Source organism: Hermetia illucens, chromosome 5, assembly GCF_905115235.1.
Source record: "Hermetia illucens chromosome 5, iHerIll2.2.curated.20191125, whole genome shotgun sequence".
In the NCBI taxonomy this organism is placed as follows: Eukaryota; Metazoa; Arthropoda; class Insecta; order Diptera; family Stratiomyidae; genus Hermetia; species Hermetia illucens.
The window spans coordinates 79,930,635-79,942,866 of NC_051853.1; positions in this window are offsets into that span (position 1 = coordinate 79,930,635).

The window sequence follows — 12,232 nt, forward strand, 5'->3', positions numbered from 1 at the left end:
CTGAATGAAGCAGCGCAAGAAGTCGACCTAAGAATTGATGAAACGAAAAGAAAATGCATGGCCCAACCAAGTAAACAGGCGCCAATACGCCAAAACCTGACAATGGTCGACTTTAATTTTGAAACCGTGGACAACTTTTTGAACCACGGTGTAAACATAGCGGAAGATGGTAATGAAAAGGATAAAGTTCAGTGACGAATAATGATGCCTAACAAATCATGCTACTTAGTCCTACGGATAATGAAAAGTAAAAGGTTGCGCAGGAAAAATAAGCTGCGAATCTACAAGACCATAATATGAGCTGTGCTACTGTACGGCGGTCTAATATGGAATTTTACGCAGACGTTAGCGAAGTCTATCGACACATTCGAACGTAAAGTTCTGCGTTGAAAGCTTGCACCGGTAAAAGATAGAGCTGACTGGCGAATAAGATACAACTATGAGTTGTACCTGCTCTATGACGACCCAGCAGCATCGGTGGTGATAAAGCTACGGAAATTACAGTGGGCTGGTCACCTAGAACGGATGGACGACAAACAAATAACTAAGAGAGTGGGAAAAGATTGTGCCGTCAATGAAAAGCGACCAAAAGAACACCCGAAATAACAACATCTTGATACGCCAGATCGTGATTTGAGAATCTCTCGACTCCATAAGGGCAAAACCTATAATAATAATAACTCCGCGAAGCCGGTCCCAAGACCGGTTGTGAAGGGAGGAGGGATGGATAGCTTCAGTCTGAATGGCTGTACGCCACCGCAGCGTCTCAGGGGGTAGGTGAGGAAAGTGCAGGAACTTTGCAGTCTTGCAGATTACTCACTGAGGAAGCTATCTCTAAACCTGGCAGGTAGGTATAAAATGCAAATCCATCTATGAGAAGAAATGGAATCTAAGGTCCGGTATGGATAACCGGCGGGAGTCGTCTGACCTGGTGACTGGGTCGGGCTCCCGTAAAGGACAGCACGGCGTCGAAACCGTTAGTCGTGGGGCGGTTCGACGTCTAGGCGCCACGACGACCAGGGGGATAGGTCCGCCTGCTGCAGCTGTTTCGCCACAATCTGTGGGACCACTTCAGCAGGTTCGCTTAGGCAGCGGATGAAGTAAACCGAAGAAGTGAACCTCTTCATCATCCGCTCCCAGTACGAAATAACGGCGGGGCGGGTACAATATCTTACCGCCCCTTGTTGCACCAGAGATTCGTCGAGCATTTCCCGCAATTCGCGCACGTGACTGTGTAGCGAGTCGCAAACCAGTACCGCTTTATTACTCACAGCGACACAATCCCGGCCACCATCAGGGAGCGTGTTCGGCTTGAGGTCATCGGGGAAACTGGTGACCGAGCGCCGATGGGGGCAGAGACGGCGGCATCAACAACACCACGCCGCACTGCAGGTAACAGTTTCAGTACTCGCCCAAGAACTCTTCTCCACCATTCAACTGAGGTTTCCGTGAGATTCGGAACGAATTCCAAAGAGCGTGTATAGAATCCTCGGATATGGATCCTTTACATAGACCAGGTATTCCCAGGCTCTATGCATCTCCAGTAACTCCGGGAATTCTATCTTAAATCAATGATGAGATTTCATCTCGGCTGTGTGCTGATATGTCGCTGCTGCAACTAAAATCACTTGTGTATTGTGGTGTAGTTGCGGCTATCAGAAGATTCGCTTTCGTGTTATTGGTTTGAGTGACCAAAGAGATCCACCATGGAAAATTCGTTTGGAACGTCGGCGGGACTCACTAAGGCATGACATTGCTAGACTGATTCAGATCAGCACTGGCAATGCCAGCAGACGGTTGAGAAATAAAGTGCAGAGGGTTTACCAGAACTATGCCATCCCCATTGAGACACCCGTAGTTGAAATTCTGGACACACTAAAACCGAAACTTTCTGTCATATGCAGTCGGTTACGACGGTATGGCGAAAGTTATTCCAGACGTGCCCAGAATGAAACATACTCGAGGAACCAGCGGAGTTTTTCAGATCTCTCAACGAATCCCAACAGAGCGTCCAGACAGTACAGTTTTCGATGACGGAAATGAAAGAGTATTGGAGTGGACTTTGGGGGTTATCGCCGAAGGCACCCGCCATGCCAATACGCCTGGCATGAATTTTGCGGATGTTACCGAAGAGAAAGTTCGACGAGCCATAAACAGCTCGAAGAACTGGAGGGGCCCAGGTCTGGATCGGGTGAAGAATTTCTGCGGGGATTACCTACCTTATCCCTAAGAAGGACAGGGCGCAGGACCTCGCAGACTCAAGACCGATTACTTGCTTGCCAACCCTCTAAAAACTCATCACCATTATTAGTGGAAGGATCAATGGGCACCTCGAGACCAACAACATTCTGTCCAAGGAGCAGAAGGGCTGCCGAGTCGGGTCAAAGGGTTTCAAGGAGCAACTCATTATCGACTCGGTAGTTGTAGAACAAACAACTGGAGGCCAAAGAAACCTTTTTTAGTTGCTGTATCGATTATGCCTTTTGATAGCGTCCTGCATACCTGGCTAATTGATATCCTACATCTGTATCGCATTGATCCGAAACTAATAAAGTTTTTGGCGACAGTCATGAAAGAGTCGCATACCACCTTATCAGTGCGTACATCTGAAGGTGCTAATACCTCAGAATCCATCCGTAAAAGGAAGAGCATCTTCCAGGAGGATTCGTTGAATCCCCATTAGTTTTGTATGGCACTGAACCCCCTTTCATGGCTACTGAATGATGCTAGAGGGCATGGTTTTGCAATAAACTGTGGTCTACGTCGTAAGTGCGAACTGACACACTTGATGTACTTAGATGACATTAAGCTGTTTGTTGGTACTGACGACCATCTTAGAAGTCTGTTGCGAATAATAGACATGTTCAGCCGTGATATTCGGATGGAGTTTGGATTAGACAAGTGTAAAATCTAAGCCATCCACAAACGAGCCGCATGCCGGACATAGCATTGGTGACCTCCACATCGAAGCTATGACCGAGACAGACTTCTACAATCCTGAATGGCTTATGCATTCGGAATATTGACGTGGACGAAGACCGATCTGGAAAACGTCCAGCGGCAGATATGGACAACTATGTCCGAATTCCGAATGCATCATCGAAACTCTGCCGTGGAGCAGATGAACCTGCCTCGTGACATCGGAGGTAGGCGTGTGGTTGACGTGACCGTACAACATCATCGTCAAATCGACTCGCTGCGTGCTTATTTTTACAGCAAAGAGCAAGCGAGTCCTTTGCATGCGGCTGTCTGTAAGGTAGACTGTGGACTGACTCCACTTAACTTGAAGGATCGATCTTTCAATCCTCTGAGCGGGGTGAAGTCGGACCTAGAGCGGATCGATGAATGGAAGTCGAAGGCAATGCACGGTAAACACGTGAATTGTCTTTGGCAGCCATTTGTCGATTTGCATTTGTCGAACAGATGACTGTGTGCGGGGGAGCTCTTTGCTGAGGCGGAGGGGTTCACGTCTGCCATTCAGGATGGCGTGGTCGCCACCCAAGCTTATAAAACGCTCATCATGAAAGAACGGGTGGAGAACGACCAGTGCAGAATATGTGGTTGGGCTCTAGAGACGTTGGATTATCTCATTTCTGGCTGCACTGTTATGGTGCCGGTGCAATACATCACCAGGCATAATGCTGTATTTAAAGTTATCCATCGAAACCTTGCGTACAAGCATGGGCTGATCACGGGAACATGTCCGGTTTACCGATATGAGCCGGAAGCGGTACTTGATAGTTCTGCTCACAGCATGTATTGGGACCAGCAAGTTCAGACTGATCGCCATACTCTACACGGCAAGCCTGACGTACTGTTAGTTGACAAGAGGGGTCGCTCCGCGTATATTATTGATGTTGCTATCCCCTATAATAGCAACATTGAACATAAATACGTGGAGAAGAAGGTGACCTATGAGCCATTGGCTCAGGAAATCAAAGAAATTTGGCGTCTCGAGCGGGTGGTTGTATTTTCCGTAATATTGTCAACTACAGGTATTGTACCTAAATCACTGGGACTTTCGCACAGTCTGGTTCAAACCATGCAGAAGTACACTATTCCACCATAATAATAATAATAATCGTTGGCACACCAATAAAAATTGGATCCGGGCATTCAAGTGTGTTAGAGCACTTCATTCAAGACCGTAAAGGTACACTACAGTAACACTGTTGGAGGCAATGTGGTCAGCACTGCGCTCGCCCCAGATTATTACCCTGATTTAACTCAAGTACTCATTCACAGCTGAATCAACTGGTATCCGACATCAAATCTCGATAGAAATTCCACTGCCACCAGTAAGATGTTAACCGCGACCTTCCGTAGGATAGCCTTGTGCTCTAACCACTCAGCTATCCGGACAGCGGCGAAACCTATGGCTAAGAAGTAATTCGAATGGGAGGTTAAAGTCTAAAGAAGGAGAAGGATTAACGTCCTGTACCAAAATCGTCGAGGGCAATGCGCTTCCCACCTATTTTTGAAAACATAGAAATAGTCCGATATACTTTTTGTGAGGTCAGGTCATTCCACTGAAAAGCGTTCTGCAGATCTACTCATGGCGAACAGAATGTTCCATCAAGACCTAGGTTTCCACCAATGGCACAGTTAAAGAATTTTTAAGAAGAGAATAGTTTTGCGAAATTTTATTGGACACGATGATGAGTTTATCGTTTGAAAGATTAGGAAAAATAATTCAATACCCTCCTTTGCATCCAGGTCCCTGCAGAGAATAGAAGTTACTTGAGGAAACATGTGGTTTGGAAACGATTAGGAAACTATTCTCGATAAAAATTATCCGTCCAGGGATCGTGAATGGCTTTCCTGTTTCCTGGAAATCTCAGTCAACTGAGAGCTTTCACTTAACAATATATAACAGAAAATTCACAGGGTATTCTTAAGCAGGAGTCGATAACCTAGGATTTTGTCCTTAAGAAAGCACGTATGCCGTATGTTAAATAACAAAGTTGATTATGGCAATGTAATTGGTAGGCGCATTTCCAAATAGGATTGCATACATGTGTGACCTAAAAGCAATTCTATTCAACCAGTTGACCCCCTCGAATCTGCAAAGAGAAAATATCACAATCCGAGAAATCACCCCGAGTTTTATTACGCCGATAGTTCAGCTTGAAAACAGAATGAAAATAATTCTAATTAGAGATTCGCCGAATTTTAATCTAGTATGTAATTACTTTCTTCTCGTTTTTCGTTCCCAGAAAAACATCACCGGACCAGCAAAAAACTTCATCTTATCTGAAATGACTGATTACTTGGGACCCTCCGCCAAGACTATATAAAGAAGACCATCTTCTTGCAAAAAGTATCATTTTCTTATAATCTCCATCCCGCTCTACAGAGTAGAATACTTTGAATTTAAAATGAAGTTTACAATTATTTTCGCGGTTTTTCTGGCCATTTGCTCCACGGTGTTTGCCATGCCAAATAATCTTCAAGGATTAGAGGATGCCGAAGATACAGGAATTTATGCCGTCGGAGAGTTGTCGAGGATTAAGCGTTTGAGCTGTTTGTTCGAAAATCAGGCGGTGTCAGCAATTGCTTGCGGATCGAGTTGCATTGCAAGGAAGGGACGACGAGGTGGATATTGCAGAAACGGAGTCTGCGTTTGTACCGATAACTAATATGTGGAGAAAATTACCAAATTAATTATCTCAAGTTAATTAAAATACTGTTAATGTCATTGTTCTAAGTGATAAATTAAAAAGAGTATTTAGTGTTCAACCATGTTTAATTATTTGTTCTTTCTTCCTAGATGTAGGGTTACATATCTGAGACTGATTTTCAGTTGGCTGAGTCGCGTTTAATAGTTACTGAATTCCTTTAGAGTGCAAAGGTACATATTTTAAATGAAGTTTATGGAGTCCACTTAGTTGAGGTTTGCCAACAATTGGATTTTCCAGTCGATATTCGCTTGAGTCTTATGGGCCTGTCCCAAATTTCTTCACTTCAAGATTATTGATATTATTCTCGTTACTTAGTGTAGTGTAGGATTTCATCTGTTTAACCGAAATTGATACAACTTTCGCGAGCCCCCAGTCAATAAAGCCATGAATTTTCGGGTGACACTGATATCACCAAGGTGGACTTGACTGCCCTCGGGAGATGTCCTTTCTCGAAAACTTTTTCCCCATATCTGTTTTAAAAAATTCTTCTATTGGAGCAAGAAGTGCAAGATATCTGTGTGAATGTGGGGTTTACATTTTAGTTTGGGGCCGAAATTCACTCTAAAATATTTGACTTTTTGCATCAGTTAGGATATCCCCTAACATAAAGGGGGTAGCGTGCAGCTGTCAAAGATAATCCTTTTATTGAATAGCCCAGCGTTTTAGCCGTCTACAGTGAGACCTCAACAGAGGCATTAGATATCGATCTTCTGCGGAATTATTATGATTAGATTGTCTCCAAATGATTTAGGAAATATTTTCTTGTTCTTTAAAGTTAACACCAAGGTGTCCATTACCGAGAGCTGATATAGACAGTCTCTAAGATTTCTTCCCAATTATGATATAGATTTTTTCCACGACAGTATGTATAGAATCAAATTGATTAACAGAAAAATTGATTATATTTTGTCTTATTAGGTTGATACTCGTTATTGCATTTAATGTGTATTCCTTCTGGGAAATGATTCTTCTGCTATCAGCTGATGGAGACCCCAAAAATGGTTCCAATTCCATTCGTGAAAGGACGTGGGACAAGTCACTGTAGCCTGGATAGCAGTGACCCCGCCTACCACGCCGATTAATATAATTATGGATGGATTAGTGTTCATCTGTTATGTCAAAATGTTAGGAGTTTAAGAACTAAGCTGAGGGCCTTCAATTTATCCGCGCTTGCCCAGAAGCACCATGCCATATTATATTACACTTCGAGCTCCCCAAAGAGTTCTCCATTTTCTGCTGGGGCAGGGACCGGGATGCACCACATAAGTTCACTGTCGGTGGGGTCATAATTGCGATAAAAAATACATTCCGCGTCCAACGTTCCCCTCCTCTAGTTCTCCCTATGACTGTGTTACCCTTCTTGTCTCCCCGCCCAACTCCGTCCCGTTCATTGCAACTGGTATATAAATATCCTCTGCTTGCCCTTCTCATTTGTACGAATTTTTTGACAGTTGTCGGAACTCCTCAGTATCAAATTCCCTTCCCCTCTTTCTTCTTCTCCATCTCTTCCGGTTCAACCTCCCTGAGTGCCACCTCTCGTTATTTCCTTGCATATCCCATTGATCCATGGCAAAGTTGACGCTCACCACCCCGTATTTGAATTTGAAGCAGTACTCCCTCTTCAAAGTCCAAAACGCCGTGTAAATCTCTTAATTCAACTTCTACAAAGTCAACTTTAACGGTCTCAATTTAGCCTTAGCGTCAATCAACTGGGGTCACAAATTATCTAACACAAATTATCTAACGTGTGATTAAGCTCTTAACACATTTTATAATATCTTATTCGATCTCCTTTCCGGATATATCCCTTCTTGTTCTACTTGTTTGCGTTCTTACCCAACTTGGTTCACAACGGAGACCCTTAATGATGTACGTCTAAAACATACATTGCGGAAGAAGTTTCGGACTTGTAAGAATGACGCCGACCATCCTCATTTCAAGGCTATGCGCTCCGCCTTTACCTGCGGTAACTTCATACCGTTTTGGCCCCATAGTCGCTATTTCCGTAACTCCACCCAATCTCTCTCTTCTTCCAGTAATTTTGATAACTCCACTGTGAACTCTCTGCAACAATCCTACGACTTTCTCTGTTCTCTCTTCCATGTTTACTTCGTCAATGACTTCATCTTTTTTGGTCTTTACCAATTCCGTTGCTACATGCTTTAATTCACAGAGGGAGGTGCACGTTATTTACATACATATATTGATTTCTGTAAACCCTTCGATACTGTTGACCACAATATTCTCCACTGCAAACTATCTCCAATCAATTGGGAATGGGTCTATGAAAGAAATGACCACTTTCCAGCCCCTCCCCCATCCCCATTCTATGCATTAATTGTCAAAACTGAGCCAGGATTGAAAAGTACTAGACGAGATCTTTCATTTGATTCGGCTCTTGTCTAAAATCTGAAAATGCAGTTACCTCAACACCAAGATCAAATTGAGTGTCCTTTCCGTGGGAGTAGCACATGGAAAGTGACCCCCATTGTTACTCGAAAGCTCTACGTATTCGCGAACACCCGTCTGGGCTGTATCATCGGGATATGATGGCCTGATACTATTTCAAACAAAGAACTTGATTGCCGCACAGGTCTGCCGCCCGTATGCGATGTGATCGAAAGGCGGAACTGGCACTGGTTAGATCACATTCTAAGGAGGCGTTTTTAGTACGCAAACTCTGACACTTTCAGTTTCAAATAAGACCCTAACCCTGGTGGCCAGGCTAGCCAGGGTTGATATTCTTTCAGGACTGCTAGCGGGAGCAAGACGATTAATAAAAACAAAAATTGATAACAGCCCACCCTTTCTTAAAAATTCAGACGCCTCCTGGATGGAATCTTCTAGTGAAATCTGGGAGCTGCTGTTTCAGGCGCACTTTCCCGCAGGCGAGGAGAACTGTTAGCCAGAGCGTTGCTTGCTTGGTATTTTAGCCATCCCAGCCGTGCGAAGCTATCAAATCGGTAATTACCGAGAATAAAACCGGCTGGCTATAAACTGTCAGTCATGCTACAGAAAACGCAGGGATGGATTGTGCCGTGACTTGTCGAAATTCACTAGAGCAATATCTGTTTGGGATACGTACCACAGTCCTGGAGATGCCCACGAGTAGTTTTCATACCGGCCATGAGTCCGCGAAGGAATTTCAACCAATCAGCCTTACCTCTTTCGTGTTGAAGACCCTAGATCTCGTCCCGGATATCCACTTAAGGAGAACACCTTTCTCTAAGTTCCGACAAATCTACGGAAATTGCTCTCTACGATCTGCAAGCAATATACTGCAGCTGCCTTCTTGGATATAAAAAGCATTTAACAATGTTAGTACCAACATTATTCAGCAGTATTGGATTGGATGGGTATCTTACGCATTGGATAATATCCATGCTAAGAACCAAGTAATCCAGTCGCATCTGGAAGGCAACTTCTTAACCAGAGCTGCAAGCGGAGGCATGCCCCAGGGTGACGCCATCACTCTGGTGCTCAGATTAATAGCAATGGACGAAATTTTACGAATGTTGGCGTGTATTATAAGTTATATTATCCCGTTTATGGGTCCAAGGGGTTGAGCAGATATTGTGTCGGAGAGAATTTTGAGGCCTAGACCGCATACCCACGGACCATCATAATTTTAATTAAATTTTACGGGTGCTTTTTGCGAATGAAATAATTGACCCTTTCCAACCCCTTTATAACTAATATCAAAAGCAATGCCTGATTTGAAAAGTACTAATCGATACCTTCCATCTCATATCGCATATGACCATATCCAGTTAAAAAAACTGCACCCCTTTTTAAGATTTTATGTAAAACAAAACCTTATTTAAATGAATTTACTGTCTGTCTGTCTATCTGTCTGTAACACGCACTTGTCTCAAAAACGGCTAAACCGGTCCAAACGAAATTTGGTAGAGAGATGGGACCAATGAAATCCCAGGCATACTTTGAATGACATAAATTTGCGTGGGGTGTAAAAGGGGGCTCCCCATACATGCAAAGAGCGATGTAACAATTCTTTTCATCGAATGTAGTCATCAAATCAAAAGTCTCGATTAGTACGTTTTGAATCTGATATTAGTTTTGACGTAAGATGTAAAATGCGCGAGTAAGGAGTCAAAATGTGCACACTTAATGTGAGACAGGACTCCTTTTTGGAGACTACCCAACCCAACCCCTTTATATGAAATCTATCATTCAAAATTCTTTCGTCGTTACTAGGGTTATTACAGCCACATCTAAAGATGTTTATAAAGTGTAACCGCTCGTGCTCCCCTGAAGAAACAAACACTAAATAATTTTCTGTAGGAAATCAGGACATATAATTTACCTATTACCGAATTGCCTTGCCTTTGAATCTCTCCATTACAACCCTGTAGGGACTTCAACATGAGTTTATATCCGCCTCTACGCAGAGTTGTTTGAAACAATTCCTCCTATTTCACTGTTTAGCTAGGTTTCTTCGAGCTTCCTAATATACACGTTGCTTCACCTTTTGGTCAATCCTATCCATTGGTCTCCGGTACGTTCGTCTGACCCCAATTCACGCCAACTGGAGATCAGAGAGGCAATTATTCCTTCTTCTGGGGAGAGTATAACGTCTAGACAATGGTGAGTCGCATGCCATCGCCGTGCACTCTATGATGTTGAGGGCTCTCTCCAAGGGCGGAATAATGTGCTGGTCCATACATACATCTATGAAAATTTGCTCGTCATTTGCTTTCGCAGACCAACCGGACGTTCCCCGCGTTAGCTTGCTCTTCGGGTCAAAGACGATTGCTTGGTGATCACTGTAAGTATAGTATTCACTGACGCTGTTCGCAAGCTAATGAAAGAGTAATAAAAGTCTGAATTACTACCGAACCGGTGCTCGCTTTCCGCTGAATATTAACCTGACCATCGTTAGCCAATATGATCTCTAACTACGCCAAATTCTCCAACAAGCCACGTCTTCTTGCACTTGTCAATGACTTTCCCCATTTTGTAGCCGATGCATTGAAGCCACCGACGATAACTTTTGGTCTTCGTCTTTTTGCGTTCAAGACCAACCCGTGCAACATTTCCACAAATACAGGCAACATTAGACTTGGAGGAGTATGGCAACTATAGACATATATGCCCTCTATTTTTGCCTATGCGAATCCATCTGTGGGTTGTCTCATACATTCTTGTATGGCTTCGCCGATTTATTATTGTTAGGGTTTCTACAGGGTCCGCCTATTAAAGCCACTTGAACCTTCGGTTCGCGCGTGGTCTACAAGTGCCGTTCTTGAACTACCTTACACTGGTTGAGGATGATTTAGGTAAACCTCATTTACCAAAGCATTTAGCTCAATTTTTAACTCAGGACACTTGCCGCTTCCTGCTCTACTAAGGCAGTGTAGATTTCTGCCTTGGAAATGATTTCATTTAAGTCCTTGCATTTTATCGCGATCTCATGCTCTTGAGCACCCACAACAGCACTTTTCCCCAGTAAATTTTTGACTTGGTTGCTGAATCCTTCGGTTTTGTTCCCCTGGGACCAGCTCCAGCAGAATCTTTGAGATCAGCGAAGGCTTTCATCCTTATTAGTTAGTCTGTGTGAGATATACTACCCGTTCCTGAAACGATTATCGCCTCAGAGCGGTTCCTCATTCTCTGCTTCTTCTTTTTAGGGTTTTCGCCCCAGCTTCAGTGCAACCGTCGGTTTCCTTTCGATCGTACATCGGCTTCCATGCCGACGCTACTGTTTTAATCACTATTTGCCTACTAAAGTTTTACTCTCAACTCAACTCAACAATTTTCGCGCTGAGCGAAATGAAGGATGAGTTTTCCGTGACAGTGTTTGTTTAATTGTATGTCTGATTGTCACACGCAAGTAGAAAATGTTACACGGATTGACGGTTATACTTTTTTGTAGAAATATTAAATCTATGACTCTGAAGCATGTAGTGAATTAGGTTGTTTCTCCAGAACTTAAGGGGGTCTCCACATATGCAAACAAGTCGAGAAACCGGAAGCTAGACGCTTCAGATATAAAACGTAAATCTATGTCACTCACCGTATGCGTGGGACTTCATAGTTCCCATCTGTGCACCGGTGGTCAAAGGGTAGTATAGGTCCCAGGGCGAAACGTGGATTGGTACCCACGATGGAACATAAAACCTGGGAAATGCCCGCTGAACCAACATGCTACTACCAAACCCTATCTCCACCTCCACGTGGTGACTGCTGGGAGCTCTTTCTTAACGAAAAGCTGCAGACGGAGAAGGATGAAGGCGAGTCTCCCGCGCCTAAAAACGGCAAAAATTGTACCAACTGGCCCTCCAGGTTAAGGCTGGGTAGGGCTGACATCCCTACACGGAAAACCGATATTACGGAGCCACAACAGGAGCCTCGGACTGGACGGATTATACAACGACGAACCCGGCAACGACAACAGAATAACGATTTGCGCATTTTCTCATGGAACGTGCGCTCCCTGTACAGAGATGAAGCCGATAAGCAGGCCCCAGCCGCAAAAAGGGTCGGAACGGCTAGTTTGACGATGAATGTAAGCTAGCAACGAAACGGAAGAA